This window comes from Cololabis saira, chromosome 12 (genome assembly GCF_033807715.1).
Source record: "Cololabis saira isolate AMF1-May2022 chromosome 12, fColSai1.1, whole genome shotgun sequence".
NCBI lineage: Eukaryota > Metazoa > Chordata > Actinopteri > Beloniformes > Belonidae > Cololabis > Cololabis saira.
In genome coordinates, this window is record NC_084598.1 from 16,212,315 (window position 1) to 16,231,405 (window position 19,091).

Genomic DNA, 19,091 nt, shown 5'->3' on the forward strand with positions numbered 1-19,091 from the left:
AAACACTAACTATAGGCTTTACTGAACACTAACGTTAGAAGTAGAGGGCTGCATTGAGATTGGGTCCCGCGGGACTCAACAAAAATCTTGCGGGACCGGGCGGTTTGAACTTTGCTGTAGGCGGAGCGGGCGGCTAAAAAAAAAAATGCGGGATGGGGATGTAGTCTAGCGACAAGATGGAAATCAATGACGTGGAAAAGAACCTCAAACAAGGTCTTTACAACACAAAGACAATGCAAGGCTAGTCAGATATTTGGAGAAACTGCGTTTAGTGTCTGTGCAGCATCTTGGAAGAGAGGCGCACGGGACGGCAGTCGGTCAGCAACATTCTCTTCCTCCACAGCAATGTAATGGCCAAGCGATTCATTTGTTAAGTTAATTTGTTTCATTTGTTAACTTTGTATATTTTATGTTATTTATTAGTGTTATTTGAGCCACTCACAGCTACTCTCGTTGCTATAACCTCAATCACATAATTGATGCGTGTGCGAAAGGCAAAATAGCTTGTGCGATGATGACAATGATGGATCAGCATCTAACTTTCGGTCAGGTGACCTATGAACTGTCAATTATCCATCAAGCTTCAAGATGATCATGTTAACATTAAATCAGATTTGTCTGGGACATTTCTCTTGTAGGACGGGAGAAGACACAAAATCACTGCATTTCTATTATTGTGCGGTCATAAACTCTCAGAGTTTTGCGGGAGCGGGCGGGAGTGTAACACGCACGTTGCGAGTGCGGGCGTGAACGGTCAGAAATTCAGCAGGAGCGGGCGGGAGCAGGATGAAGAAAACACTCCCACGCAGGGCTCTAGTTTGAAGTTTGGTTTTAAAGGTGGATGTGGTGTCAGCCTCCTTAACCCAAACTGGAAATTGGTTCTATAGTAACGGTTCCTGATAGCAGAAGACCCGTCCTCCAAATCTACATTTGGATACTTAAGGAACTACAAGTAAACCTGCCCTCTGAGGACGGAGAGCTCTATTAAAGGTATTGTGACATCATTTTTAACATGCTTTTAACACTATTAAAAGTGTTGGCCAACATCCCTCAAATGTGTCTAAAAGAGTGTAACAAGAAAAACTTCACTCTAGTACTCTTTTCCTGGCTTTTTATTACAGTGTTTTTTTGCCCCGTGAAAAACGCTTCCTTTCCCCCCTTTCCTGTCAATCATTGCTCCGCTCCTCCTCCAAACCTCCTCCTCCTCCAGCCATACGCTCACAGCGGCGTCGGAGAGAGCCGGGAGCGACAGGCGAAGCATGCACGGAAAAGCAGCACGGCGAACCACAGCAAACAATCATAAAAATAAAGGCATGCAAGCAGCACTGTCCCCTTATCTTAAGTCCAGTCAGTGGCCGCGGGTCTTCTTAGCAGTTTTCCTCCGGTGATTAGAACAAAAGAGGCTCTAAACAGCTCCTTGTTAAGCCTCATTTATGGTTCCGCGTTAAATCGACGCAGAGCCTACGCCGTAGGGTTCAGCGTATGGTGCGCGTCGCCGCGTAACCTTACGCCGTAGGCTCTGCGTCGGTGTAACGCGGAACCATAAATCAGCCTTTATGGTGCGCTGGAGAGGAGAGGAGGCAGGGAGCTGGGTGGAGGGGGCGGTGATTTAGCGGATCGTTACGTAACGATCCGCCACCAAACCACATGCGCCGTTTTTGCATAGTTATGCGGAAAATCCCAGAAAGCAGACAATACACTGAATGTTAAAAGTTTGTTGTTTTTTGGGTGTAATTGATGTCAAGACACCCAACAAAACACAAAAAATCAAGAAAAATTTGTTTTTCATGTCACAATCCCTTTAAGAACATAAGGAACTATTAGGTCTTGCAAATTTCGCGGAGCTCGGCCATTTTCGGCTTTATACACAAGTACGGTAATAACATTTTGATTGGATTGGAAGTTTTACGGGGAGCCAATGGCGTGAGGCAAACGCTAGAGAGTCTTGGTCTTTCTTGTTGATTCCTGCATTTTGGATCATCTGGAGCCCATTCAGCAAATTACTTGGACATCCTGCTAATAATACATTCTAGTAATCTATAAATAATCTAGCCTAGAAGATACAAACGCGTGAATTAGTTTTTCCACATCACTCTGGGAGAGGATGTTCCTAATCTTTGTGACATTATGGAGATGGAAAAACTGTGTTTTGCAAACCTGATTAATATACAGTTTAAACCACATATCCTGATCAAAATAACTAAGCCATCGCAACACCATCTAATCCCTTCTTAAAGTGTTTGGGACCAGAAATAATAACCTCTGTTTTATCAGAATTTAGAAGCAAAAGGTTAGTAGACGTCCAGTCCTTGATGTCCTTAAGACATGCCAAAGTTTAGCTAACGGTTCTGTTTCATCTGGCTTAATAGACAAATACAGCTACGTATCATCAGCATATCAGTGAACATTGATGCGGGGATTCTGGATTATACTTCCCAGGGGCTGCATGTATAAACTAAACAAGATTGGTCCTAGCACTGAACCCTGTGGAACACCATAGAAGACCCTTGCCTGTTCTGAAGAAACCTTGTGTACATGAACACATTGGAATCTGGCAGATAGATAGGATTTAAACCAACCTAGAGCTGTCCCTTTCATCCCAACAACATCCTCCAACCTGTGCAGTAAAATGCTGATCTAGTGTCAAAAGCAGCACTGAGGTCCAGTAGAACCAGTGTGGACACCGATCCCCTAAAGCTAAAGAAAAGCCCACAGCCACTGATTTCTTTAATTCTGATTTTACTGTTAAAGAAGTCATTGCTTCCAGTTCTAGTAGTCCTGGTTTCAGTTCTAGTAGTCTACGTTTCAGTTCAGCTAGCCCTGGTACCAAAAACACACATGAACATGTGACCTCAATGTGATCAACCACAGGTGAAAACACCTGATCTGAGGAAACTGGGGGGGTCGCAGCTGTAAAGTGGTTGAAATCCTCTTTAAAAAGGACCAGCCTCCTACCAAACCTGAAACTAAGAAAACTGCAGTTGTAGACCTTAGTGGTCGGCTGAGCAACCCCAGATCCAGACCCTAGTGGTCAGTTAAGGAACCGCAGGTCCGGATCCGGACCCTAGTGGTCATTGGAGGAAGTCAGACTTGCCTCACTGAGAACCGGAAAATGGACCATCTGACTGATTTCTGAGGTCCTCACTTTGTCCTCCTGTCTGACAAACTAGACTAAAACGTTTTAAAGCCCTAAGTGATTTAGCTCTTGGTTTGTTTCTGATTCCCAAGTGGACCTTCCTGATGATCTGATCTGCTTTTCTTCCTGGAGTAAGGGCTGACCAAGACTGGCTGTTTTCAGCTTGTATGATTCGCACATGTACAACAACCAGGGGAGACTTTGGCAAAACAGCACTGCACATCCTTAAAGGAATATCTTCTGGACGTCTATATTCCTTCCATAGACGTGGCCGAATGTTTATCCAGGTACTGCATGCATTTATTTTGAAGCTTTTATTGTGAAGGGAACAGTGAGCCAGACAGGCATCCCGAGTGTTTCAGGTGGTCTGCATGTTGCAGCAAAGCTGAAATCCCATCTCAGTTTATCTTTTAATCTGAAGTATTTTTGTTCCACCGAGTCATCATGTGCTTTTATTTTTTCAAGCACAGCAAATAACTTTGTTTAAAAACTGCCACAGAAATAAAGTTTTGATTTTTGATTTGATTGTATTTCATTTATTGATTCATTCTATACATGTCAAACCCATCGTATAACTCTAGTTTGAATCTATGCATCTACAAACAAACACATACACATATACACACGTGCACACGCACACATTTGGAACATACAGAATCTCTTGTAAATAAATGTATAGAAATAAAGAATCTATTTTAACTGAATAAATCTATACCCAATATGCACACACCCATCTATATATACACACATATGTGCACATGTAAAACAATACACACAATACACAAATCCTGTATAACATGTCTGAAAAGGGGTCAAACTTATTTAATTCTACTTCTCCAATATCCCATGATTACACTGAGTCCTATAAAAAAGGATATGTAGAAAGTGATATAATATTATTGTAATGCTAAATTTTAAATTTGTAAATTGACATGCACACCCACATTTACATTCTTACCCATGTACACGGTGCACCCCGAGAGCACCCCTATTACCCGGCCTCCCCAGTCCCACCATGCTGCACTCCGTCACCAAAACCACCCAAGTCTGGTCTCCCCCACCAGCCCCCACCCAGCAGCCCAAGATGGTCCCCGATCCGGTTGGCCGGCACAAGACACCACCCCAAACCAAGCACCCAGACCCCTGACAGCCCCACCCATGAGCCAACCCAGGCACCATCCACCCACCTCTCCAGCCCCGAGACCTCCCCTCCACACCACGGAAGCACCCTTGCCCCCTGTGGCTGACGGAGGAGCGGCTGCAGCTCCTCCTGCTGGTTGGAGGGTGCAAGTGCAGCTCAGACTGAGATCCTGGACCACGTCCAAGTTGACCTCAGACCAGATATCCTCAAACAACAGCGCAGCCGAGCCTGAGAACAGGAAGTTCTGAGAACAGGAAGTACAGCACAGCAGGAAACAGGAAGAAGGAAATGAGTGATGAAAAAGAAGGAAACTCTGCAAGAAGGGAGGATGGGGCGATTGTGGGATGGCAGCTGGATTGTAACTGGAGGGACTGGAACCAAACAGACTGGACTAGGTGAACTGATAAGAAATACAAGCAGAATCTCCAGGACTAGACTTCAGAGAAGACAAGAAGACAGAGTGAAGAAGAAGATACCTGATACCTCACAGCTCCGCTAGGAGACTAAAATGTATTCAAAAAAGTCCACTGTTTAACGGAATATTAACAGTTTGATCTTTAATACGAGTCACAATGAACCACAGACTCCTCTGGATAAAGCATTTCTTACTGTTACCTTATATGATGTGTTTTTACCAGGTTTTATGATTTCGTATTTTAGCCATGTCACGAACAAAGTCTGGTGAAAATTCAAAAAAGAAAATACTTGATTAATCCACAAAGGGAGATAAATGATTGCAGCAGTGAAGGTGGAAAGACAAAAACTGAAAATCCTGGAAGACATTTTCAATCAGCTGTCTCCAAAATTAGAATAACTTTATCCACACATGAAAAAATACCAGACTAGTAAACAGGAAAGGACTGGTTAAAAAATAGTACTATTTAACAGAGACAACTATTTAACAGCAATGACTAGTAGGAAGGAAGGGCTGGTTAACAGAGAGGACTAATTAATAGGAAGGACTAGTAAACACAAAAGCTGGTTAACAGAGAGGACTAGTTAAAAAGGAGGACTACTAAAAAGGAGGGGCTGGTTAACAGAAAGGACCAATTAACACCAACATGAAAAGAATTCCACTAATCCAACAAAGTTTTTTTTAAGATCACTTTTCTTTAAGTCCGAGCTTTATTCATAAAGCATGGCATTTTATTTTTATGATTTATGAAGCACTTCAAAAACAGCAACCAGGGAATAAAGTGGTTAACATCTGAACGGCATACAATTAGAATTAATTAAATACTACAAAGGTAAAGGAGACAAATAAAAGAATAATTAAAACAATAAAATCTGAACAAAAAAGAGAGTCCAGAGTGCTCAGAAGGTTCATCTAAGTCGTGTGACGAAGGTGCTCTTTGGTGGGAAAAAGGATGTCAAAAAGGAAGAAAAATCCAAGGCACTCTTCTTCAAATATAAAAAGCCTTTATTTAAATTGGCTATTTCATGTGAAGAGATTAAAAAAGTGGGTTACAGCCCACGCGTTTCGGCCAACAAAATCTGAGTTTTAAAAGGTGATCCTGTGACAGAATGGTTTTAATCTTCACCAACTGTCTCATCTGCAAAAATCTAGATTCACCCCTTCACTAATCTGACCGTACAGTCTAAAATCCTGCTCCCCTTTAAAACCCAAAGGGCCGAGTATTGATCCCTGGGGAACCCCACATGACTATGGAGCAGAGGGGAATGGAAAATGACCTGGACTAACTAATAACATTTTCTCTGAGCCAGGTAAAATCTCACCCACTCCTCGGTTGTGCCACAGAAGGCTTAACAATGTTCTAATTGAGATAATAAAATACTAGAAAAAGATCCTCTAGCACTAGCATGGCAGCACCTGTGTCCAACTGGACTCTCAGCAGTCTGACCAGCACTGATCCATGCTGGGTCCTCCTGTGTGATTTCTTGCTTGTGTTCTCTCAGATGTAAGTTGCTTTGGATAAAAGCATCTGCTAAATGACAGTAGAAGTAGTAGTAGAGGTAGTAGTAGTAATACTAAAACCCACCGTGTCAAAGACAGCATTTAAGTCTAAAAGAAACAGGATCACGTGGTCTCCTGAATCTGAAGCAGGATGCTATTAAAAACCCTCAGACTCTGCGGTATGAAGAGACCAAACTGAAAGACAACAGGTTCAACTAAAAAGCCTTTCAACCAGCTGTAAACAATTTTAGTTTTTTGAGAGAAAGGAAGGTTGAAAATAGAACTACAATTGGATAACACAGATAACACTGCAGAGTGATGAATGGTTCTAATGGTTAGTTAGTATTTACTGGTATTTAAAGACTGAATGATCATGTGAAGTCCTGCTCCCTGGTAAATAAACTTTGTATTGATAAATGAACTGAAAAAATCTGGAACTACTAAATAAACTGCAACTGGTAACGCTTTGGTGACGTTCATACAAGTGTTTCCACGGACGCACTGCCCATCCTCCCTCCGTGACTACAGTACCACCCCTTCCCCCACTTTCCTGCATCCTGCAAAGTCGAGTTCAGACATGCACCCCTTCTCCTGGTCACAGATCTGTAGCTCTGATCTCCTCTACATCACATTCAACTGTGTGTTCACCCAAACACGCACACGCACGCACGCACACACACACACAAACACACACACACACACACACACACACACACAAACGCGCGCACACACACACACACACGCAGGCACACACAAATACACCTCTGCTTAATATTTAAATGCTGCATTTATAAGTCTTTGCGTGCAGCTGCAGCCTTTTATCTCCCTTACTGTTAGGGTGTGTGCATGATTGCGTATGTATGTGAGAGTGTTAGTGTGTGTGATTTTGCGATTGTGTGCGTGTGTGTGTGTGTGTGAGATTGTGAGATTGTGCGATTGTGCGTGTGTTAATGTGTGAGCTCCACCTCATGTGCAGACTAAGGCAGTTTTCTGTTCAGACTACCACTCTCTTCAGGTGTTTCCATCCTGGTACTGCACATGTCGACCCAAAGGAACCCTGGGAAATAGTTTGGTTAAGGTAGGCTGGAGTGAACACACCAACCAGACAGCACACCAAGACCTCATTGACAAAGTGGCCTCAGTGCATCTATCAACACAACTGTTATCATTGTGTCTGTATCTCTCCTTTCTCTGTTCTTCATTCTCTCTCTTCCTGCTCTTATACCTGCAGGTGTTTATGTTATGTTTATTTAATTATTGATCGGGGGTCATGTTCTGGTCTCTGGAAAGATCCTAGAGACAACTTCTGTTCTAATAGACCCTTTTTCAGCCTACCTCAAATAATGTTGGGTGCGCATCTTGGCAACAGAAGTGGTGTTATTCTCCAGCAGTTGTGACTGAAAGACGAGGTAGCAACTGGTCAGCAGGCATTCAACAAACTGTTCCCAGCATCAACATGTCTGGTTTTTGCGTATATGGTTGCACGAACTGCTATTCCACCCGCGGACTAAAGTTTGAAAGGATTCCGACAGGATCACAACCATTTCAGAGCAACCGGCGGCGTCTGTGGCTGCAGGCGAATAAGTGTATGGACTGGAATGAGGACATAATAAAAAAAGCTTGCATCTGCAGCGCCCTCTTTATATCAGGTAAGTTATGTATACTTACATAACTGTATAATCTTTGAAAAGCCTTGTTTACATTAGTAATTGTCTGTATGATGTAGAATAATAATCAAATGCTGTTATGGTATGATAAGCTGGCGTTAGATTTGGCTGATGGCTAAACAAACGTCTTCGCGTTTATTTTTGCAAGCGAGGCATAATTGGACTCTAGTAATCCTGGTTTTGTGTCTTCTGTCTTTATGTACACAAAACAAAGGATTTCTCATCAGACACGAGCTTGTGGCCCATGGTGCATCCCTTCGTATCCCTCACTTCACAAAAGGACAGAAGCAGCTTCCTGCACATGAAGTGGACACATCTAGACAACCTAAAGTGATTTTACATTTGTAAAACATGTATTTAGGCCTACTGTTCTTGATATTGATCTTGATTGATCTTGATGCATTTCAATAAACCTTTGCACATTGGCTGCTACTGGTGTGTCTAATGGTCCTCCCATAGTATGTATGTAAACGGTAAATAATAATTTTAGCTTGTAATCTATCTGTATGGATACATATATACCATTACAGAATCTCTGATTTCAAAACACAAAACTCTGAGTCTATATCATGCTATTTGACGTTCTGTCCTTGACCACAGAGAACTTGTTCATAAGCATCCAGTGACATCCAGGCTTGTAATTTCTCTCTGGTGTACACGCTCAGTTTTTCAGTTCAATAGGTATATATATATCTGGCCACTGTATATTTGGTCACTTGCTAACGTCTTCAACCCGCTGATTGATAGAACACGGATCTAGAAGTCGGACACCATTTGTCAAAAGTCAACTTGTAAGGTAACGTTTGCGATGTTTAGTTGATATTTGCCTTGCATAGCTTGACAAGCTGTTTATCTCCGCCATACTTCCGTTGCCAAAATGGGCGCTCATATTTATGTCATCATTGTTTACAAACACAAAAAGGGTCTATAGACGCTATATAAATAGAATTGAATTGAACTGAATTGAACAACATAGTCGTAAACCACCATCTGTCAACAAAAACACGCAGGAAGCGAGTTGCAACCACAAAGTTTGGGGCGAGGATTTGTTGAAAACATGCAGAGAAGCAGGACTGATCAACGACCTGCAGCAGCAGCTGAAGACATCAGAGATCATTCAACTAGCGTCCTTCTTCCCAGGTGAAGCGTGGCGTCTCGTTTGGCCTGAGGTCAGAGCAGGTCATCTGGGGGTTCATCCATTCCTTGCGCTCTCATTGGCTGCAGCTGCAGATGGGTTTCCTGCATTTGGGGACAGGTCAGAAGTTGACTATGTCAAGAAGGTTTCACCGACGATGGTTGCTGGACGACTTTGACCAGCAGAGGAATCTAGTGGGGTTCTTTGGTTGTACTGTGAAACCAATTTACAGCCTAAAACAACATTTTAAGACCGAACAGTAGAACTTGTACGCTGCCATGTTGCCATGACGTCAGTTCCCCTGACTTAGTCTATGTGGATCTCACTCACTGACCCAGTGGGCAGGTCCTTTACCGACCACTGGGGTCTGGATCCAGACCTGCAGGTCCTCTACCGACCACTGGGGTCTGGATCCAGACCTGCAGGTCCTCTACAGTGAGTCCATCTCCATTACCCTCCACGTCTACATGTCCAACTGTCCAGCAGACACATATTTACAGTCTGGTATCCGTGACTACATCGCCTCCCCATCAGTCGTCCCTTTTGCTGCCAGTCACAGCTGAACCCCAACAAGCCAGAAACGAGATCGTAGCCCATCAGAACCAGCTCTGGTCCCCAAAAGGTTCGACATTTTACCAGTCTTACCAGGCCTATTCACAGTAGCAACGGACAATAACAACATGTGCAATATCTGTCTACCTCATAAACATCCTACCGGCTTTTTTTGCACTGTTTTTCTTTCTTTCTCGTACTGCACTACTTTTTGTTTTTCATTCAATTATATATTCTGTTTATACTTTGTAATTATATATCTTTCACTTTCCCTGCACGTGTGTGTTGAGTGTACTGCTGCTGCACAAAGCGAATTTCCCCATTGAGGGAGAAATAAAGGACAATCTTATCTTGTCTTATCTTGTCTAGGGTCTGAGGAACAACAAAACACGGTTAAACACCAAACACATCCTGCTGTCACCAGAACCCTGGACCCAGAACCCTGGAACCAGAAACCTGGACCCAGAACCCTGGAACCCAGAAACCTGGAACCAGGTCACAAAATGTGAAATTTTGACATGGTCTAGATCCAGGTCCTGGTTCTTCCTTCTCCTGAAGGACAGAAAACCTACAGCCGCCATCAATAATCAATCACTGCTTCAACCATTAATAAGCCAATCAGTTTACAAGCAGACCAACAGAAGCACAATCACCGATCAATATGAAGCTGTTCTCACATCATTCAGCAGCTGATTGATCACCGATCAGGATTCAATCAGGACCCATCTGTCAAAATCAATTTTTTTCACAAACAACAGTCACGTGACTCTGATGTTTAGATGTTTGTTTTCAAAACAAAAACCCACGCGTGCACGCGCACCAGGGTCAGTCTGGAAATACCTGCGTGCACGCGCCTCATCAGCTGTCCTCAGGTCAGTCACATCCGGAGCAAAAACCGGAGCAAGAATCCAGGAGAAACCCGGGTGGAATCGGAGTTGGTAGCGCATCAAACTGGGTTCAAGTCGTAAAGATTCCGTTTAAAGCGGGTTTTTTCTCTTCAGCGTGTCCAAACCGAACCGACTCGCTGCCTCTCTGTTGTCAATCACCTGCAGCTCCGCCTCCACTTCCGGTCCCCCCTGTCAAAATAAAGCGCGGAGCGGCTGCTCTCACCGCGTCCCCGTCAAAATAAAAGCGGATAAGCGAGTAAGCAGGTTAAAAAAACAACAAACCAAAAAACTTTCCCAAGAAGACACAAGAGACTACATCTGGTTCGGTGTTGAGTGGACAAAGTAAGAAACTGCAGTTCATCTACTGACCACGAGGGTCTGGACAGAAAAAGAGCTCAGGGGCCTGTACTACGAAGCAAGTTCAACATACCCAGGATATCTTTTCCTTATCCAGATTCACTAACCCGGACAATTGCAATCACGCTAAGCGGTCACACGACGGCGGTTATCAACTCGGTATATCAACCCAGGTTTCTCCAATCTGGATATGAGCGCGTGCACATAAAAGGGGCGGTGTTTTCAGCGCATGACCAATCGCAAGCATGGAGAAGTCCGCTGTCAGAGCCGCTTATTTCAGTAGCGAAGAGCAAACAATAATTTTACGGAAATATGATGAGTATAGGCATATAATACAGGCAAAAAGCAACACAGTTGCAGCTGCAAAATGCAGGAAAGACAGCTGGCAAAAGATCGCTGACTGTATAAATGCGTAAGTTCATAGGGATATAAACATCACTGCCCCATCATTAGGGCATAAGTAGATCTGACTATAATTACAGTTGTCTATTCTGTTAAATGCATGTGTTGCTTAGATGTATTCGTATGGCGTGTATGACAATTGTAGCCTCATCCCTTCAGCTGCAACCCCAGCGGAGTAAAACGCACATGGGAGCAAATAAAAAATAAATATAAAAACATAATTCAAAGCAGTAAGTAGGCTCACTTTCATATCTTAGAAGTACAACAAGTACAAGGCTTTAGTGTTTCTATCACTCTCTGTTTTAGGATGATATCAGTATACAAAAGCACAATGAAATAGCATTGACATCACTTGCAGCAAACAGAAAAAAAAATGACAAGAAGAAGATCGGAGGGATCCTCTCACGATCCGCGCACCGAGCTCCACTGGATTCTCTTCGAAAGGGCATGCCATTTTCCAAGAGAGCTGATTGGTCAGTGGGCGGTGCTTTTACACCCGGCGATCTGTATCTCGAACATAACCTGCTCCGGAGCAGGTTAGCTGTTCAGCATAAGTTACCATGGCGATGTAGAAGTGAACCACCCCATCTGGCGCCCCGGTTTGCCAGAGGGGGCATGTATAGCCCAGGACTGTTGCATGTTTTTGTGAGGGTAGCACACATTAGCTACCCAAGGGAACACGGAGAGAACATGCAAACTCCACACAGACCTGCCCTTTCGCCAACCCCACCCAGGGTGTGGGTGCTGAAGTCATGGGAGAACTTAACAAGGTAATTCCTTCTTTAGCTATTAACTGCACCAAGAGACCACTGAAACTGGTTCTTGGTTGGTCTGAAGGGTTTTGGAGACCAGGTGAAGCAGCTATTCTGGCTGAAGGCTGTTAACCAGGACTAACCAGGACTAACCAGGACTAACCAGAGGACACCAGCTGGACTTTCTCTGGATCACAGGGGTCAAACTCTGGCCCGCAGGCCAAATGTGGCTCACAGTGTAATTATTGGCCCACAAGACAATACCAGATGTCTACTAGATCTGCTCCGCCGGTATACGGTGCATGTAGCTCATAATACTACACATCCCAGAATGCTGTGTCTGTCAACAATGGCAGTAATAATAAATACCCGCTCCTCTGTTGACAGGCATGAGCAACCTCTTGCTGCCAATCACATCCACAGGCTGTACAAAACAATGGACGAAGCATTAACAGCTTTGAAGCCTCTTCTTCACATGGACCACAGCCATGTTGCTCGGGAAACCAACGGGAACACCCCCCCATCAGAGTCACCTTCAACGGATCCCTGCTGAAGACAGTTCAGCAGCATAAACTGTTCAACATGTCGACTCAATGGTGACGTCAAAAATGACCTTTGCGTTTAGTCGATGGTGATTAATACAGACGGGGAATTGCTTCGCTCAGCGCAGTAGCATGACGACTATGGATGAGGAAGGGATAGCGGCTAGCTATTGGCTGAGCCGACTGTCAATCAATCATATTAGAAATAAATGTAATGGTTGATATAAACTATCCTGGCGTGGTACAGAAACATTCACCCCTCAGTTGTCACAGATGTGAAACCAAACGATTGAGACCAAAACTGTTTAGTACTACACTGCAAATATGTTTATTTCAGCTCTAAAGTTGGACATTGTAACCTGGAGGTCAGTGGAGGTGGACCAGCTTTTGCAGCCTCTAGCGGCCAGTCAAGGAACTACTTTTTTTTGCTGTTTGTAAACAGCAGCATGAAAGGAGACAAAGAAACAAATGCAGCAGAAGAATAGAGGGAAGAAGAAACATACACCACGGTGGTAGCCAATGAGATTAAAAGAAACAAGGAACCTCCAGCTGTACCTCGACATTAGCGTGATATGCCGACAGGACCGAAACAGACTCGTCGGTGCATCCATCATTTTTATTCTCCTAGGACCGAGTTATATATATTTGCTTGTTCCAGATAAAATGTTCACCTTTGTTCCCAAATGAAAAGGCTCATTGTTATATCTGAAGAAAAGATTGCTTCAATAAACATCAAGGGCAGTCCGCAACTGTGTGCAAGTGTTAAGTTTGGCCTGCTGTGTTTTTGAGTTTGACAGCCCTGCTTTAGATCATCATCTGAATAAGTTGTACGACCGTTAAGTTCCTGCACCGTGTCATGAGATGGTTGAACACTCAGACCTGATGTTACACGGCTGTACGAAGGCGTGGCTTATGTTCAACAGAACTACTACACCTGGAAGGGTCCTGTTAGAACCAATCAGTAGGGGGAGGCTCCAGCGATGAGGTGAGGCAGTGATGCCAACTACCGCAGTCCTGGTGACCATCCACGCTCAAGTCCCGTAGACCGCAGTCTTATGGCACTTTTCCACTAGTACCTACTCGGCTCTACTCATCTCATCTCAGCTCGACTCAACTCGGCCTAGTTTCTTTTCCATAATAATTCAACACCTGGAGCAGAAGTAGGAGGTTGGAGTGAAGCTGCTGTGACGTATTTGATTGTGTGATCTAAACGAAGAAGACAACAACACTAAAGATGTAGAACCTGGAGGAGATTAAATATGTGCTGCTGGGTCTGTGACTTGTGTTCGATATCAAGTTAAAAATGAGAGTCAGAGAAGCTTCAAGCGGCAACGCTTTTTAATTATTTTTTGTTTGTCTCTGCGCTGATAAAAAGTCTGTTGGTAGCCGTGAGCAGCTATGAAGTGATAGAGCTCCTGGTAGATCTTTTTGTTCCTTATCGCCTGTCTAGATCCCTTTTTAATTTTTTAATAGATTTTTGCGCTTCCATTGCCTGTTGAATAAAATGAACAAGAAGCCGCCGTCAGAGCCGCTCTTTCGCTGATGTCACATCCTGTCCGACTGTCTAACATCTGACGGCCCCGACCCCCGACCAATCGGTGGTCTGTAGTGTGATGATGTCAGATACAGCCGACTCAGCCGCTTAGACCCTCGGCAGAATAGATACAGAAAAAGTATCTACTTGGCACGGGTAGACCCCTAGTGGGAAAGCTCCAAAGCAGGAAAGCGGGCTGAGTAGGTACTAGTGGAAAAGTGCCATTAGTGACCACCCAGACTCAAGTCCGGTAAGGTGGTGATTACCAATTAACTGCATGGGGTGTTTGTCCTAAAAAAAAAAAAATAATAATAATAATAATAATGAAGAATAAAAGTATCCAAGTTCTGGAATGACCTGGTCCAAGTCCAGACCTGATCCTGGATGAGATGCTGTGGTGGACCTTCAGAAACCTGGATGACCTGAAGCAAAGATGGAAAGAAGAACGGACCAGAACTCGGCCAGAACCATGAGACTCTGATGAAGAAGACAGGAACCGTCTACTGATCACATCTACCAACCAGAACCCAGAGTTGTACCAAACACGGTGAGGCGGCGTTCAACTTTTATGCTCCTCACCTGTGGAAGAACTCCCAGAATGCATCAGGGTTGCTTGAATTCAAGCCTGCTGCATTTCAGTAATCTCCCACAATGCACTGAAACCATTATTTCTTACGTCTCATTTAATGCTGATGGCACGTTACCCCAAACTGATGTCTGTGTCTTTAATTACTCTGTTTATACTCTTTTTTCTTTTCTTTTATTCCTTTTTGTTTAAACTTTAAATCATGTTTTTTATTTCCACTATGTGATGTTTTAATGTGTCTGTAAATCACTTTGAATCTCCTTGTTGAATTGCACAACACAGATAAACCTGCCTTCTGTTGCTGATCCTGGATCAGGGGGTTCTTAGGACTGCCCACATAAGTGTCATGGTTTTGGGTTTATGTGGTTGAGATTTCTTTTGTCTTCTGCTCTTTGGTTTTTCTGTTTCGTTCCTCTCTTATTCCTGTTTATTTTAAAAATCGACCCTCTCGTATGGTCACGAGCTTAAGTGACCGCAAGAATGAGATGGCGGATACAAGTGAGATGAGTTTCCTCTGCAGGGCGTCCGGGCTCTCCCTCAGAGACGGGCTGGGAAGCTCGAACACCGGGAGGAGCTCAGAGTGGAGCTGCTGCTCCTCCACATCCAGAGGAGCCAGGTGAGGCCAGGTGACGCCTCCCTGGTGGGGAGACCCGGGACACGCTGGAGGGATTATGTTCCTCGGCTGGCCCGGGAACGCCTCGGGATCCAGATGAGCTGATGAAGTGGGTGGGAGAGGGAAGTCTGGGCTTCTCTGCTTACTACTGACCCTGAGACCTGGCCCGGAAAAAACTGAATGGATGGATGGATGGAAGAAAATTCTGTCAAACTTTGTTATAGAAATAAGAGTCCACCAGGACAACCGTGCACTATAGTCAACGTGTCCACGACCGTCAGCGGATCCACCGGCTGAGCTGCTTGTCTACAGGTGTAAGAGCAACATCTGTTCCCATCTAAATGTCTGTTTCAGGGGATGTCTTCCATCTTAAACCCAAACCCAACATAAGACTGTCACTATGGCGACCAGCCGCTGCATGCTACCAACACTAGCCTGTTAGCATTTAAAGCTAAGACTCCCCAGACTGTAAGACCTCTCCCCTGCACTCAGCCTCGACACCAGCTCCCCACAGGGATGGGAGTCCCCTGCTCTACGCTCTCTACACGACTGTCCCCCGCCCACCCGAGCAGCACCGGTCAGCGGACGGGCTCATTGCCCAGGGAATCTGCATACTGATGTCTGTCTTTAATTACTGTGTTTATACTCTGCATACGGAAATGAGGTGGGAGAACTGTCATCATGGTGCAGCGTCAACAACACACACAGAAATAACAGTGGACTTTCAGAGCAACAGATCTGACCCTCGTTATGCATCAGTGGGAATGGTGTGGAGAGGGTCTCTGGCCAGACCTGGACCCGGTTCCCTGACCTGGATAGCCAGCGCCACTGCACCGGTAAAAACAGTTCAGGACTTAAGAGGACATGTCCCCGGGCAGCGGCAGTCATCAAGAAACACCAAATGGTAAAGCCTTCCACGTCAACATGCGGCGCTGTATTTCTTGTTTTAATTAATATTCAAATATTCAATCGGTTTTATCAGTAATTAAATCACTTCTTTTCATTTTTTTAAATGCACACACATCTATTTTTCAGTTTTCATATATTTTGGTGGAAATGTTTCATTTGTTTGTGCAGGTAAATGTTGGGTTAGGCTACACATGGTGTTTATTGTTCTGTGTAAGTGTCAATCAATCAATCAATCAATCAATCAATCAATCAATCAATCAATCAATCAATAAATCAATCAAACTTTATTCATAAAGCACTTTTCATATGAAAATGTAGCACAAAGTGCTTTACATAGTAAAGTATGAACATGTTCCTCCGATCACCAGAACCAGCAACAGAAGAACGCGGACTACTAGGGTCTGGATCTAGACCTGCAGTTCCTCTACCGACCACCAGGGTCTGTGTAACTATAAACATGTTCTTTCAATCAGAACCAGACACAATGAGCAGCAGAAGAAAGCAGAACCGACTGATGAAATAAAACGTCAGAGTAAATTTATAGATGAATATCTGCAACAATGAAGTGACAGGAGCAACGTTTCACTTCACCTGCCGCGACTTTTGAACAAAACACACATGTAACTTAAATTAAACTAAAATAAAAGAACTTCTGGACGGAGCCCATGTGACCAACGTTGCGTTACAACATCGACCAGCACTAAATGTGGCTGCTATGAAGGTACTTCCAGGATATTGACAGACGTTCACTACTGATCGCCTCCGTCTCATCTAGGGATCCTCAATAAACTACCAGCTGAAGGAAAGGCAGCAGGATTATTTTTCCCAGCATCCTCTGCACCATGGGAGCCAGCCCCTCCCAACTTCAGCTAAGAGTGAAATAAAAGTTTCACGTGAAGAAAGACTGTTGATTTGGGTTTTTTTTCTGTGTATCTGCTGAACATTTGAGTATTATTTAACTTCATCTTCATGATCATTGATCATGATTGATTTTCTTGTCGCTTATTTTCAATAACTTTGATGCAACATGATGATGAATCACATTTCCTTGATTTTTAAAGCCCTTTTTATTAATTAATCTGTCATTGGAGCAGGAATCTTCCACGTATTTAGATGGTAAACAGAACCCAGCCTTTGTAAAGACTTTAAAATGATTTTCATGAAACATTAAATTGTTACACGAATCATAAATGTGACAATAATTTAATTCAGAATCACATTTGTCGAGTTAAAACACACACACACACACACACACACACACACACACACACACACACACACACACACGCACACGCACACGCACACGCACACACACACACACACACAGCCTGGAGGGTTTAAAGGTTATTGGCTGCCTGTCTGGAGCTCTCAGCCAATCACATGTGAGTATTCAGAGTTGGATTTTCTGCTTTGTTGCTGAGCAGAGACTCAGCTGCTGACCTACATTTATCACTCTCTCTCTCACACACACACACACACACACACAGACACACACAGGTGCTGTGTGTGTGTGTGTGTGTGTGTGTGTGTGTGTGTGTGTGTGTGTGTGTGTGTGTGTGTGTGTGGGGCTCAAAGGCACTGCGGCAGCAGTCTCAGCTCCTCCTCCTGCGTGTTGCATCCCTGTGAGGACCAGCGGCTCTGACCAGCAGGAACCCACCTGTCCACAAGTCCTTGAAGGTTCTTAGTGTCAGAGCTGCACCAGAACCACCTCTGTGGCTCTGATCAGATCCACAGGTCCACTGCAGCCCAGCAGTTCTTCCTCCACCTCCTCACTGATATTTGAGCGCCACCTTCAGGTCCAAACACCAGCCTCGGACTTTGAAGCTGATACTAAACTGCAGTTCTATCCTGGACTGACCACCAGGGTCCGTATCAGACCTCCGGTTCCTCTACTGACCACCAGGGTCCAGATCGGACCTCCGGTTCCTCTACTGACCACCAGGGTCCGTATCAGACCTCCGGTTCCTCTACTGACCACCAGGGTCCAGATCGGACCTCCGGTTCCTCTACTGACCACCAGGGTCCAGATCGGACCTCCGGTTCCTCTACTGACCACCAGGGTCCAGATCGGACCTGCGGTTCCTCTACAGACCTCCGGATCCAGACCTCCAGGTTAAAAGGTCCATCTTTCCAGCAGAAATAAACACATTAACAGTCTGATACAGAAACCGTTTTGGTCTCCATAGTTACATGACGACTGGAGGGGATTTTTCTATGTGATCCGGTTAATTTACATGAAGCAGTACATTTCTGGGTTTTTGATTGACAGCTCGGTAGTGGCAGGTCTTCATCACTCCCACATCACTCATCATCATCATGCTTCCACACTTATGAAGCAATCATGAAGGAGAACATTATGCCATTAAAGTTACTGAAATATGGATGACGGGTCAGAGTCATGTGAACCCATGTGTGCCGTCTGATTGGCTGTACCTGACTCAGAAGACTTTGAAGATGTTTTCTGAAGGAAGCCAAAATCTGTGAAGATAAATGCATGTGAGAGATTTCAGTGGAACCCAGGACGCCACCGGTGGGTTTGTTGACAAGAATCTGATTCTAATTTAATCTAAACCCAAACTCAAATAAACACCACAGGTGAGTGTGTGTGGTCAGATCTCACGCCATCGTGTTCCCATGTAGAAACTGCACAGATGTACAGATCCCTGAGGGCCACCAGGGGGCTCAGTCAGTCTAGATGTCACCGAGAGGTTTCTAAAGTCTGTTGAGATGATTGTTTGCAAGCCAGAGCCTCAGGAGCTGCATGGTGACCTGCAGTCCCCCCCTCCGACCACCTCAGTGTCTGCTGTCTACATCTGTTTGTATAGTCATCCCTGTAGTGCACCTGTTAGCCATCGTGTCCGTCTCTCCTTTCTCTGTTCTTCATTCTCTCTGTCTGTTTTATCTTTTCCTTCTCTGCCCAGCTGGACTCCGGCAGGAGGGTCCCCCCCTTATGATCCAGTTCT

At 44.4% G+C, this 19,091-nt stretch overlaps 1 protein-coding gene across 3 annotated transcripts in view; it reads right to left on the reverse strand.

Moving 5' to 3' along the window:
* ccdc120a (coiled-coil domain containing 120a) overlaps positions 1-19,091 on the reverse strand; it is a 38,635-nt gene that overhangs the window by 16,230 nt on the left and 3,314 nt on the right. The window contains exons 1-2 of one of the 3 annotated variants that reach the window (XM_061735722.1): positions 10,387-10,543; positions 8,945-9,098 (exon numbers count right to left, since the gene is read on the reverse strand). The exons of 1 other annotated variant lie outside the window; for it this stretch is intronic. The gene's annotated coding sequence lies outside the window, so the exon portion shown is untranslated. Of the gene's footprint in view, positions 1-8,944; positions 9,099-10,386; positions 10,544-19,091 lie in introns of those variants that run through there. One more of the 3 variants, XM_061735721.1, reaches the window with a different exon arrangement.